Here is a 13920-nt window from a genome sequence, read left to right on the forward strand (position 1 = left end):
TTGAGACCCCCACCCCCACCCCCGTGCTGTGTGGCACAGAAACTATTAGGGGGAAACCCAATGCTCTTTACTTGCAACTGTTCTAACCCTGGTGTCTGGACAGTAACGCAAAGTCCCGAGAAAGCAATTAACGCTCCGTGAGTGACTTCTCCTCTGCTGTGTCCTTGAGTCATGAGCATCTGTTCCCAAACTTTACACAGCTTTTATTTTTCAGAAAACAAACACACAGCATTAGCCTGTTATTAAATATTAACTGCTAGGGCCAGTAAGATCGGTCAGCAGGTAAAAGTGCTTGCCATGCCTGTCCGACAGCCTTGCTTCAGTCCTTCACTGGGACCCAGGTATTCACTAACGCCCACAACAGTTCCTTTACCCCCACCCCCAATTCTGTTTTCTTAATCTTCTCATTCGTGCCCCCCCCCCCCAGAAGTGAGCATAGGTTCTCTCGTGTGAAGGCCACGCCTACATGTCCCACCGCAGTAGTGTTGTGTGATTAGCCACCCTGGGCTCCACTCCTTATTTAGTCAAGGCAGATCCCCTCCCCTTGAGCTACTTTCAGGTAAGGATATATGAAGTGGAAGGCTCTGGTAGGTGAGGGAGCTGGAGAAAGACAGTTTGAGGATCTTGACAGGTGTTAGGCTGGGTGTTGATGCTTCACCAGGGGTCTCACTGCAGCCCCGAGTAAGGAAGGCTTCTTAGGTTCAGATTCTCTTTCCTCGTGGGAGAGGGGCAGTCATCCTTTTAATTTTGTGGTAGAAAATTAAAATGAGTTTCTCTGAAGTGTGTGTGTGTGTGTGTGTGTGTGTGTGTGTGTGTGTGTGTGTAAGTTTTCTGGTAAAGATTAGTTGAGAGAAATGAGTTGAGAGAAATGAGCCTATGGATCGAGCTCCCTACTCTTGGGAAACCTTGCTTACAAACGGGAGGGTTGTCTACGGCCATACCACCCTGAACGCGCCCGATCTCGTCTGATCTCGGAAGCTAAGCAGGGTCGGGCCTGGTTAGTACTTGGATGGGAGACAAACGGGAGTGCTGGACACTATCAGTAAATCAGGAACATTGGGAGTCTGGTCTAGGTGGCAGGCTTACATAATGTGACTTGACTATACCTTAGGCAAAAACCTCGTCTTAGTCAGTTGGAGGAGTTATATTATTGGGGGTCAGGGTTTACTTATTGAGTGAAGAGACACCATGATCAAGGCAACTCTTCCAAAAGAGAGCATTTAATTGGGGCTTGTTTACAGTTGGAGATGACTAGTCCATTATCATGGAGGGAGTGTGGCAACAGGTATTCTAGCTTTAAATCCTGATCTGTAGACACACACCAGACACAGACACACACACACACACACACACACACACACACACACGAGTGAGGGAGAGGGACACACAGAGGCAGACATTGTGCCTGGTGTGGGTGGCTTTTGAAACTTACCCCTAATAACAGCTCCAACAAGGTCACATCTCCTAATCCTTCCTGAACAGTTCCACAGACCAGAGACTAAGCATGCAGATATTTCAGCCCATGGGGGCTGTTCTCAATTAGACCACCACACAGGACTATCTCAGACTTTATTTATTCATGTTTATGAGTGCTTTGCCTGTGTGTACCGCATGCATATATTGCCCTTAAACGGCAAAATACAGAGCTCCCCTAGAATTGGAGTTAATGGTAATTATAGTTCACTGCCATGCAGGTATCTGGACTCTGACCTGGTCCTCTGGAAGAAGAGTAGCCTGAGCTCTTAGCCACTGAGATATCTCTAGCTCTCTAAAAGGGTTGTTAAACAAGTAGGGGTTTTATTGTTGTTGTTTTGAGACATAGTCTTACAACATATAGGCCAGGCTGGAGTTGGACTCAAAGTGGTCCGTCTGCCTCTGCCTCCCAAGTGCTGGGATGACAGACTTGTACAAACATCATACATGTCAGGCGTGGTGGCGCACGCCTTTAATCACAGCATTTGGGATGCAGGGCAGAGGCAGGTGGATTTCTGAGTTCAAGGCCAGCCTGGTCTACAAAGTGAGTTTCAGGACAGCCAGGGCTATACAGAGAAACCCTGTCTCCAAAAACAAAAAACAAAAAACAAAAAAACAAAAAACAAAAAACAAAAAAACCCCCAAAACAAAACAAAACAAAACTTATTTTTTGAGACAGGATCTCCTCTTAGCTCTGGCTGTCTTGGAATTCACTTTGTAGACCAGGCTGGCCCTGAACTCACAATGCTTTGCCTGCCCCTGCCTCTGGAGAGCTGGGATTAAAGGTGAGTGCCCCCATGCCCAGCAGCACTTTTTATTTTTATGTGTGAGTGATTTACAAGCATAGTATGTGCATCACTTCTGTATCTGTTGCCTTCAGAGGCCAGAAGAGGGCATCAGGTCCCCTGGAACTACAGTAACACATGGAATTGACATTATCTGTAGATGCTGGGAATTGAATCCGAGTCCTCTGGAAGAGCAAATTCTCTTTAACCGTTGAGCCATTTAAAAAGGCCTTTCCTTCTATTTTTATTGTTTGTAAAAGACTGGGTCTTATGTATCCCTGACCAACCTGGACTTGCCTATAGAGCAGGCCGGCCTTTGACTCACAGACCCACCTTCCTCTGCGTCTTGAGTGCTGGGATTAAAGGTGATTGCTACCATGCATGGCCTTGAAAGGCCTTTTTAACCCTGTTGGAGGCTAAAGTGTCTGGTTAGTCATGGTTTCAAGAGTGTACCTTCGAGCCACCTCGGGAGGGCTTGCTCATCTCACATGCAGGGATCCCCCTTTACTGTGTCTAAGGCTTTTCTCCAAGTGTGATAAGCTACTTGGAGATTTTAATTCCAGCCTGGTTAAAAGCAGGGGTTGTTGCAGGTTTTTTGGGGGTACGGAGGGCCTTGTCATTAACTCCTTGAAGAATCTGGTCCCCCCACCCCACCCCCCGGGCTATGTCTCCACTGTTACTTTTATAACTTTGTGAGGGCCACAGTCTTTAGAGTATGTGCAGGTTATCAGGAAAACTATTGACTGCTGGTCCTTTTGTGTGTACCAACCCTGGCTGTAAAACCCAGGGGGTTGCTTATCTCCCCGATGCCCCGTAAGTTAGCGTGGAGACTGTGTGCTGCTACACCTATGTGAAATGATGGTAGGTTGGAAATGCATCAACTGCCCCTCGCACACTTGAGTATCTTGGCTTATCAGCATGGCACGCTGTAGAGTCCGGGACCCCGTCTGATTGGGAGCTGCGGCTTTGCATCACTGCAAGACACCTCAGGGGAGAGCAACATGGAGATTCCTGATGTGGTGGCACACCTTTAACCCCTGCCCTCTGGAGGCGGAGTCTGTCGGATCTCTGAGTTTGAGGCAGCCTGCTTCCTGGTGAGTTCCAGGATGCTAGTTGGTGTTGGTGCCTCAGAAACCAAATCAAGAAAACCAAACAATCAAATATATAAAAAAAAGCCAGGCAGTGGTGGCCCATGCCTTTAATCCCAGCACTTGGGAGGCAGAGGCAGGCGGATTTCTCAGTTCGAGGCCAGCCTGGTCTACAAAGTGAGTTCCAGGACAGCCAGGACTATACAGAGAAACCCTGTCTCGAAAAACAAACAAAAATATGTGTGTGTGTGTGTGTGTGTATATATATATATATATATATATATATATATATATATGTATATATATATATATATATATAGAGAGAGAGAGAGAGAGAGAGAGAGATAGGTAGAAAGAAAGAGAAGAAAAGAAAATTTGAGGACTGGAGAGATGGCTCAGCAAGGGGTGTGAATTCAGTTCCCATCAGAGCCTTCTCTGACTACAGCTGAATGTGGGAGGGAGGGGCTGCCGCCCTCTTCTGGCCTACCTACCTACCTACCCACCCTTCCACACAAGCCCATACTTACATACTTACACAGACATATACATAATTTAAAAAAGAATCCCTTTTTTCAAATTGCAAATATGGGCTGGAGAGATGGCTCAGCGGTTAAGCGCACTGACTGCTCTTCTAGAAGTCCTGAGTTCAAATCCCAGCAACCACATGGTGACTCACAACCATCTGTAATGGGATCCAACACCCTCTTCTGGTGTGTCTGAAGACCGCTACAGTGTACTCATAAATAAAATAAATAAATCTTTAAAAAAAATCAAGAATGTGTATAGGTTCTGCAGACTGTGAAGATACATCACATGAACATAAATTATGGCTTTCACATCATGAATGAGACAGAAACCAGGGAGCCTGTACGTAACAGGTTTTGCTCACACCCGAGGATTATTTTGCATTTTTAAAGTCGGCCTGAAGTACACATCCAAAGGTATGAGGTAGGCATTCTCTCAGAAGTCATCATGTCAGGGGCAGAGCCTGCATCTCTGGGCACAGCAGCCCCGTAGGGACAGATAGGAAAGGAGTGCGGTTGGTCTGGTCACACGTCTCTCTTCCCCTGTGCCCCTGGCACATCTGCAATGCCCTTCCTTTCCCTCACCTCTCAAATGCCTGCTCATCTTTCAGTACCTAGGTCAAAATGAGGCCTTCCCCAGCCTCAGCAGCCTCTGCCTCTTGTTTCCATAGGGAGCTTAAAGGCCTTTGTTGCAGCCCACATATTATGCTGTAATTATTTTTCCCTGTTTGGCAGGCTTCATTGCCTATAAACCACGTGTTTGTCTTCAGTGTCTTTGATCAGCCAGCACGGAGACAGGTGCGAGGGGGATTTGCCAGCCAGAGCTTACACAGGTAGGTAAAATGCCAGGATTCAGACTGTGACTTGATGACAGGAGCCTCTTCCTTGTCTGTAGACTTGCAGGAGCTGGGGGAATCGAGGCAGGGCTTGGAGACCTGGAGGTCCTGCCCAGTCTGTGCTGTAGGACTCCGTGCGCGCTAGCCATTCTATTCTGGTGCACTCCTCAGCAATATTGCGGCTGAAGAAGCGGGACACTTCAGAGCTGCGGTCTGATGGGAGAAGATGCTTTACGTCTTATAGAGACTGAGCTGATTCTGCATTCTCCACGGTGAATCACAGCCCAGGCCTCTTTTGCAGTGCTGCAGATGAAGAGTGTATGCTAGCAGAGTTCATGTCTCCATTTTGTATTTTGAGGCAATGACTTGCTAAGTTGCTAGACTAGCTACAGACGCCAGATCCCCTTTCATCCATCTCCTGAATGTATCTTCATTTCTGGCTCGGAAGTGTGTATGTTCTATAGGGCTCCCATAGAGGCTTGGTGAATTATTATCTATAATTCATACTCATCTGTTTGGGCGCAAGGTCAGTGGTACAGATTTGTCCGGCATGTCGCATGTCATGCACGAGGCCCCCTAGTTTCCAGCAACAACATAACTAGAAAACCAAAATTAGCCATCACCGTGTGAGCCCTTAAGCATTTAGAGGTTTGTACTGTGGGCTTTGGGGGTGGTGTGTGTGTGTGTGTGTGTGTATCTGCCTGCTTTGTACACTACCTTACGATTTAATGTATTTAAAAACCTTGTTGAGCCAAACTTTCTTTTTGATTAGCCCTAACAAGCTTTGGAGGTGAGAGTGTGGGGAGGCCACCTTCTATAGCCTTTTCATTTGTCACATGTAGGACGTTTGTCTCCTTCTTTTAGAGCAAGTCAAGTAATTTTACAAAACTATCAAGTGTACAGCTTTTCCTTTATCATTTTTGTCTGTAGGCCACAAATATCCCATGAAAGTCATAATGCTAATCCTGTCTTAGAACTGGAGAACCAAACCCATTCAGTAGCCTTCTTTCCCTCTGCAGATAAAGAAGCCGAGGCCCCTGCAGCTGGGATGATAACACTGGGTCAGGGCTGTGTCTGTCAGGGGTGACAGGCTGGTCCTGTGGGTGGATGGATGGATGGCAGAGGGTCTGAGAAGGGCAGTGGTGGGGCAATGGCACGGACTTCCTCATTCTGTTTAGGAGACCCTATATTTAGACACATAGCTTGTGTCTAGGAGGCTCTCTTTTGTAGTATTTCCTGGTGCTGCCTAAATTAACCTCCTGAAAGGTATTTTCACCTTATTTAAAAAAAAAAAAAAAAAAAAAAAAAAAGGAAAAGAAAAGAAAATGGTGGAACAGTTAAGATACTGACAGTGTCAGAATCCTTAACCACCCAGTGGTTGAACGACACCCAGCCCAGAGTTTTTGCAGTAGAATATAAATATACTCAGTCACTCATCTTGTGTTTGTATCAACGTTCACCCCATTACAGCAGGTCTGAAATGTTCCTGGCAGTCGAGTTGTCTCCTTTGTTCTTTGGATTGCTGGTGGCTGCATGTGTTCCACTTTGTGGCTCCATTATCTCCAGAGTCCATGTTCAAGTTCAAAAAGACATGCACATTTGCCATGGTCCTTTGTTTTCAGAATGTCTGCCTTTTTGTGATGTTAGTGCTAGGTTTTTTGAGACAAGGTTTCTCTGTTGTGGAACTCACTCTGTAGATTAGGCTGGCTTCAATTGAACTCAGAAATCCGCCTGCCTCTGCCTCCCAAGTGCTGGGATTAGAGTGCTAGGATTAATGTGATGGAGGGAGAGAAGAAATTAAATGATAGTAATTTAATAATTAAATACCTAAGCTGCAGTAACTTTCATTTAGGAAGGGAATCCAAATTGGTGAATGTTCAGAGCCTAGTCTTGTGGATTGGTTGAGCCCAATAGCCGGGGGTCACTATAATGAGACTCCTATCTTAAGCAAAAACGAGGTTTGTCGCTTATTAGTAGAACACGTCTTTAGCACAAACCAAGCCTGGATGTGAACAACCCCTGCTCCCATGCTGGGAAAAAAATAAAACATACTTTTGATTATAGTTGTACACAGAGTACAAGCTGGCAAATCTAAAAAAATAATAATTCTGAGATGTTTTAAGATGGCAGGCAGTGTGATGAAAACCGTCACCTTACTGCCTCTGGTAACAGATGTCCTGGTGCTTTCCTATAATGTGGGAATGGTACCTCCATGTGGAGTGCAGGGGCTTAATTGTGCACGGCAGGAAAATGTATTTTGGAATAGTTTTAAATTCTTGTAAAGAAACCCGTCTTTAGTGAGTTACTCAGTAACTTTGACCTCTTCCCTAAAGCACTGGACGGAGTACATCCGAGAACAAAAACTGCAATAGCAGAGATCCTTCAATGCCACGTGAAGAGCATCATCGCTCCTAGTGGCTGGCCTCAGTTGTTAAAGGTAAAGACGCCCCTTTATTTAATACAGGTGTACTTGAACCATTGCAAACTGCAATAGCAGAGATCCTTCAATGCCACGTGAAGAGCATCATCGCTCCTAGTGGCTGGCCTCAGTTGTTAAAGGTAAAGACGCCCCTTTATTTAATACAAGTGTACTTGAACCATTGCGTTTAGTGGTTTCTCCTAAAGGCCATCACTGTGCTTCCTCATGGATGCTTAAGGGTGGCTAAAAGAGCATCTTATAATTCAGTTATTTTTAAAGATGTATCTCCTGTTAGGATGCTGTGTAAACTGTTGAAGTGTAAAGATGAAGGCGACCTTTTTCCTTTCTGGCAGGGGCAATGGAAAGAGGTGCTATGTGTCAATGGTAGAGTATGCGTTCAATTCGCTGTGGCAGGATAAGTCCTTTGTGTGTGTGTTTTTTAAAAAGCATATTACAGTACTTTTAGATCTTGCACTTTAATAGTCTCAATCAGTACGTACATGTGAGAGCTGTGGCGGGCGGGGGTGGATGGGAACGTGCTGGGAATTGAGCTTTGGTTTGTTCTCGGCTCCAGATGGCTGTACGGCGTGTTTCGGTGGAGGAGAGCAAGCCCCTGCCCCTTGGTTTTACTGCTTGGCACACGGTTTTCACCCAGGGAATGGGGGACAACTCAGTCTCCAGTGGTCTGCTCCCAATCGCTGTTCTTTAGCTTGAAGTAATTCTACAGTTTAAATAAACTGACTACAGCCCAGAATGTAACCTTTCACCTCGGCCTGCCGATAAACCGCTTCTAAGTCTCCCATTAGACAGCGAACTGTAGAAAAGCTGGCCTTGTAAGGTCTTGCTTATGTTGTGCTCTGGTTGCTAAGAGTGGTCACTGAAGAGCCCACGGTTCCTTAAGGACTTCCTTTCGTGGAATGGATGTCTTCTCTTTGTCGTGGTGGCCACAAGGGTGGCTGTATTAGGCTCTAAGACACACCTGGAATCCCTGCAGTTCGGAGCCTGGGGCAGAGTTAGAGGCTAGCTTGGGCTGAATGGCAAGACTGTCTTAAGCCAAAAATTACTAAGGGGGAAAAAAAGAGACATTCTTACACATTTTGCTGCCTCACTAAAAGCATAAGATAGCAAAAGGAAAATCTTTTAACTTAGCTATTTCATTGACCCAAGAAAACCTCCAGCTCTGGAAACATCCCTTTCTAAGAGGACTAACTTCTCCTAGAGTCTTATATGTGGACTCTTGAGTAAAAACCCTGGGCAAGTCTTTTCTCTAACAATGATGCCTTTTGCTTAGGACTAGACCCCTCCTTTAAGTACAAGCCTGATAGATACGGCATCCTGCAGTTGGTTGAGATAGCCAGCGGCTCCCCCTCCCCACTTGACAACACAGCAATATAATTTTACCGTTAAAACTTGGCTGACCCAAACATGAACTTTCAAAGAAAACAAGTCATTACTAAAAGGGATTCCATTTCATTCCCGGGCCTAATTTAAGATAACTTAACAGAATGTTGAAAAAAAAATTATCTTTCAATAGCCACTTAATTATGTGACAAATAGAGATTTTTGTATTTTGACTTAAAATATTCTGGTTTTTTTGTGGGTTTATCTTTCTAGAGTATTTATACCAAATTAGGAATAATTTATGTTACTCACCTGAACATTGTCCTGTGGCTTTTAAGGGTAATAATTTATGAAAAAACTAATTCCATAAGACTTACTAAGCTTTGCCGATACACATCTAAGAATAGCTCTTTGTTCTGTGCCCTCTGATTGTTTGGAACCAGTACGTGAAGGGCCTGAAGCCCTTGGCTCTTAGCAGTGAAGCATGCTTTCCCTCCTTGGGACCTCTTCAAACACTTGGGAAATGTGGTCTTACAGTCCTGGGGCAGTTCAGAAGAACAATGCTTAAAATGACCCAGTCCAGTAAAGAAGGGTTTTAGAGTCACAGAGCCTAGATTTAAAGCCCCACTCCAAAGGATTGGCTCTGGGCTCTGAGCCTCATTTACCTTAGCTGTTGAATGGGGACAGTTACGATATCAGGATCATCAGGGATGAATGTATATCTGTCTGTCTGTCTCTCTCTCTCTAGACATACACACATATTGTGTACAGGATTTGATCAGTTCTCTAGGATGCGGTAGAAACTGATGAAATGGTAACTACATAGCGACTACACTCCATGGCTTGGGATCCAGGTTCTGTCTTTATTGAAGTTATCTCTTAGAATGATTGAATAAATCATGAATTGCAGGCCAAAACTAGGGCTGTGGTGTTTATGCGGTTTTTAAGCCTACATTTTGTGTGTATTTTAAACTGAAGAAGTCAGTAGCAGTGGAGAGTGACGACACTCGTCATGCTCTGAAGCGCTGTGATGTTAATTAAGCCCAGCAATCATAGAACATAAGCTAAACATATCAAGGGCTGTGCGTGAGGACAAAGGAACTTAGTGATCTTTTGTTCTCCCTAGGAACAAAAAAATCAGTCAGTTCTTGTATCTGCTCTATTTCTAAAAATCCTAATTAACTCATATTTGTTGTTTAATTCTCCTTGTCCCCCCCCCCCCTTGGTGTTTTTCCTTTTGTTGGTGAGTTTGTAGAAGTCTATGTACCTATTAGCTAAAACTAAAGGTTTTCTTGGTTGGTTTAGGGGAAGGACAACATCACTGGCCTCAAGCAATTTATAATCTCTACTAGGATAAACGGAAAGACAATAAAAAGGGTCTTGAAATACTTCCAAAGAAGACCTGTCCTGTCCATCTGGCCTTGGGAGTTGCTAAGCTAGTGTTAGTCCCCTCTAGGTGACACCTTATATATGTGAATCTTGTAGGAGTTGTGCTTTCTTTTCGGACACATGGTTTCAGGGATCAGACTCAGGCTTGGCGGCAAGACTTTTACCCGACAATAGTCACCTCACTGGTCCCCTAACAATTTCTGTGTCGTAGTTTTCAGATCCTTAATTGACCTGATTACTCTTCTTCATTGGGGTCCCAGCTTCCTTTAGATGGACCACTCCCCACCCGCAACACATCCAGTTCTTTTAAATAGGGCAAGTTGGTACCCACTGTGGTTCTTTAACTTGAAAGTCCACATTAGTGCTCTCAGTCATGTCCTGTTTCAGTGCTTGTCTGAGGCTAGGGGTTTGTGTGTGTGTGTGGGGCGCATAGCTTACTGATGCTGTGGCAGGCTTCCACATAGTTTGTGTGTGTGTGTGTGTGGGGGGCATAGCTTACTGATGCTGTGGCAGGCTTCCACATAGTTTGGTGGTGTTTTCTTTTATAATTCACTGTGTTGAATTCATAGAACTGGCTTTTTTGCCAACAGAGGCCCATGCGTATGGGTGCGTCATAAAATTAACAGAATGAATAATGAGCCTGTAAATGTTTGTACTCCCTTGCCATGGTATGTGTAGCAACTTGACCCCGAAGTTGTCCGGATTATAGGTCGAAACATTAAAATTGATTTTATCAGGCTGACATTCGGAAAAACAAACTTCAGGTGAGTTTTATATTCAGCTGTCACAGTCCTTTTTTTTTTCTTCTTTTTCTCTCAAGAACTGTTTTTTTTAAACATAGGAGTTGATTTATCTGTTACACAATTTTGTCTTAGAGTATAATTTTAGCTATTTATTAATTTTAGCTATTTATCGTTATTCATTCTTGTCTTTCCCTTTTCTTGCTGACAAATTGTCTCCTGGCTTTTGGTAAAAAAGATCAGAAAACAAACATGTTGCTAAAAATAATATGGCCAGTGAAGGTATGAGCCAAATGCTTGTTTTGTTCTGTTTTCTTTCCAAATTTTACGATGTTCCCCATAACCTTTATCAGATACGTACAGCATACGTGCATTTTTCTCTCATATCCTTCCTGTGTAGTTGAGGAAAACACACTTAAGTAGAGCCAGGAAGTTGATGGTAGTCACTATTCCAGGGGATAAGGGAGGCAGTAGCATAGCAGCTCCTCGGGTCTGTAAGTAACTTGGCCAGAGAAACGTGCTCAAGCGCGTTTAAGGAATATGAGCGCTGGACTTGCCTGTCTGTGGAGTGAAGTTAGTGACAGGCAGCATGGCGCCCACATGGAGACCTGCCCTGCTCATGCAGACACAGCCACCTGTGCCTGTGGCCCTCTGCTAACCCGCGGAAGGAAGTTAGAGCCGGTACAGGCACTTTAGCATCATGTGTGGTGGTGCTGGCTGGGCATGCAGCAATGGCTGCCTCTGAGGCTGTGGCCGGAAGTGTAGCTGCTGTCCCCGGCTTCCGCTTCCAGTCTCCGCTGAAGGTCCCACACCATGCATCCCTGGGCCAGAGAAAGACTATGGCTGAGAAGAGGGTCCCGGGAGGACAGACCACACTGTGGCCAAACAGGAAAGCCTTCCATCTGACTCGGGGTGGGGATGTAATGGGAAAGGCTGCGGATTTACAGAAGCAGGATGAAGCAGCGCCACAGACAGACCCACGCTCTGGAAATGCCTGGGATGAGTGAGAGGTAGCCGAGGAAATGGACTCCAGAGTGAGGTTCAGAGCTACTCTCTACCTTTCTGGTCTTACTAGCTAGAAAGCCAGATGCGTCTTTCATTCCGTAGCTTAATATTGCCCGCAGGAGCAGAGAGAATGTGGTATACGTAGGCCCGGGACACATCTGTGGCCTCTGTATGTGCCCATTCTACCAGATCCTCTAAAAGTATGTTGTCAAGAGGAACCAGATTATCAAACTAACTTTTAGTATTAAGAGACTTACCTCATGAGTGAGAAATGCTGACGACATAAAAACTTTCAAAACCTTTTTTTTTTTTTCTTAATTTTCTGGAGGGTTTATCTTTCAGAGTTGAGAGGAGGAAAATGAAACAAAGGGAGCAGTAGGGAGGGGTGTGTGTGAATCACAGAAGACACCACCTTATCTGTCTTCTTGACTTTAGTCTCTGGCCCATTTCCATTAATGGGCAAGGAACGTCCCAGCACTTCTACACCTGTTATGTGTAAACTCTTGTGACATGAGTAATCTGTTGTCCACAGCCTATCTTCCCGAACTTGTCTCCCCGCCCCCAGTAGCAATGCCAAGTTTGGGATCTATCCGCACTTTTCGTGGCCACAGTGGCTGGGAAAAACTTAAACTCTATTTTGTTGGCTTCTCACACCTCCCGTTTGTACCCCCAGGTCCTCTGAAGTCAAACACTAGTAATTATGCCCACTGATTTTCTTAAGGAAGTGTTGGAATGTTAATAAAACCTCGGGAACTTTTATGTGCTGTTGATGGGACTGTAAGGAAAAGGTTATGTCCCTTCTTCAAAAAGAAAGAAACAAACAAACCCAGAAATGATTACCTTGTAACCCTGTTGTCTTGCTTCCGGATATACAAATCTTCTCAAAAGAAATGGAAGCAAGATCAAGAATTGAAGATGTTTATGCGGAGGTCAGACGTCTGTTCTTTCCTTTATCACGCAGGTCTCGAGGTTTACACTCAGGTGGTGGAACTTGGCAGCAAGCACCTTTATCTACTGAAGCCACATTACAAGTCCTCTATTTCATTAAGGTTTAATACAAGTTGATTAGTTTTCATTTGTCACACACTATGGACTAAGGGTTGAGATGACAGTTATAGTATTCTAAGGCAGCGTGCATATGTATATATGGTTGACCTTGGGCACGGCAGCAGACAACTGAAATAATGTGGATTATAAGTCATTCCGCAGCACTAGGCTTACAGGTGTTGTTACCCTGCCCGGCTTTTATGGGAATGCTTAGGGACACAAGCTCAGGGTTACAGATCAGATATATTGCCAGTTGAGCCATTGCCCAGTCCTCTGGAGGTACAGGTCCTCTTCCTGTAGTTCAGGCTACATCACATTTGCCGTATGGCAGTAGATGTTTGAACTCCTGGTCCTGGTCCTCTGTCTCCACCTCCAGCGTGTTGGGATTATAGGTTGAGCTACCCAGTGAGTTACCAGATTGAGCATGGTAGAGTATCATGCTCACGAGAGAGCACTTCTTCACACCGCTGTGGACAGAAAGCAGAGGGCAGCATACTGAGGTTCTGATTTGCTTGAAAGGCATGTCTCTCGTGACCAACTTCCTCTGAGCTTGATGATGGCATGTTGGAATTCCTACTGCGATGTTCTGCTGTCTTCAACAGATAGTTGTCCTCTTAGGCCCCTCAGTTACCATGGTCATGTTGTACACAATGGGAAAGAGGAAAGGAACATTTCGCTTTAAAAAGCATAGCCTAAACACTTACAGATAATCACTTGTGTGTGTCCACAGCATAGGCCAGGACAAAGCAATATAGTCCCAATCATCATTAGCGTGGGAGTTTGGAATATTATGTGCCTAGCTGAAATTCCTTTGTACATGAAATTAGAAGAATAAATATTGCCGGGAATGGGCAGTTGAGACTGAAGTGTATAAAGTTTTTGAATTGTGGTTACTCATGAAGGGGGAAAAACTGACTATTATGTAGCCATTGGTACTATAAGCCACCAAGATCCCTAGAAAATATGTGCATTGCTGTTTTGCCTGCCTGCATGTCTCTGAAGGTGCCAGATCCCCTGGGACTGGGAATAACAGACAGTTGTGAGCTGCCCTGTTGGTACTGGGAATTGAAGGTAGGTCCTGGAAGAGCAGTCGGTGCGCTCTACCCCTTGAGCCATCTCTCAGCAGCAACATTTTCTTCTTTCTTGGCAGTTGTTGAGAAAACATCTCCTAACCTTAATTCAGATTCTGTAAGGATATAGAATAACTTTTGAGGCGAGAAGGTTTGGGGGAGTGTATCTCAGTGGTTGAGAGTGCTGTGCTTGCCTAACACGT

The 13920-nt window shown here is 44.9% G+C and overlaps 1 protein-coding gene and 1 pseudogene across 7 annotated transcripts in view; both read left to right on the forward strand.

Moving 5' to 3' along the window:
- Positions 1 to 13920, forward strand: part of Rbpms (RNA binding protein, mRNA processing factor) — a 150678-nt gene that overhangs the window by 33769 nt on the left and 102989 nt on the right. The window lies entirely within an intron of this gene.
- LOC115031866 (5S ribosomal RNA) lies at positions 928 to 1045 on the forward strand (annotated as a pseudogene).

The sequence above is a fragment of the Mus caroli genome, unplaced genomic scaffold (genome assembly GCF_978045245.1).
Source record: "Mus caroli unplaced genomic scaffold, Mus_caroli_1 scaffold_10, whole genome shotgun sequence".
Lineage (NCBI taxonomy): Eukaryota > Metazoa > Chordata > Mammalia > Rodentia > Muridae > Mus > Mus caroli.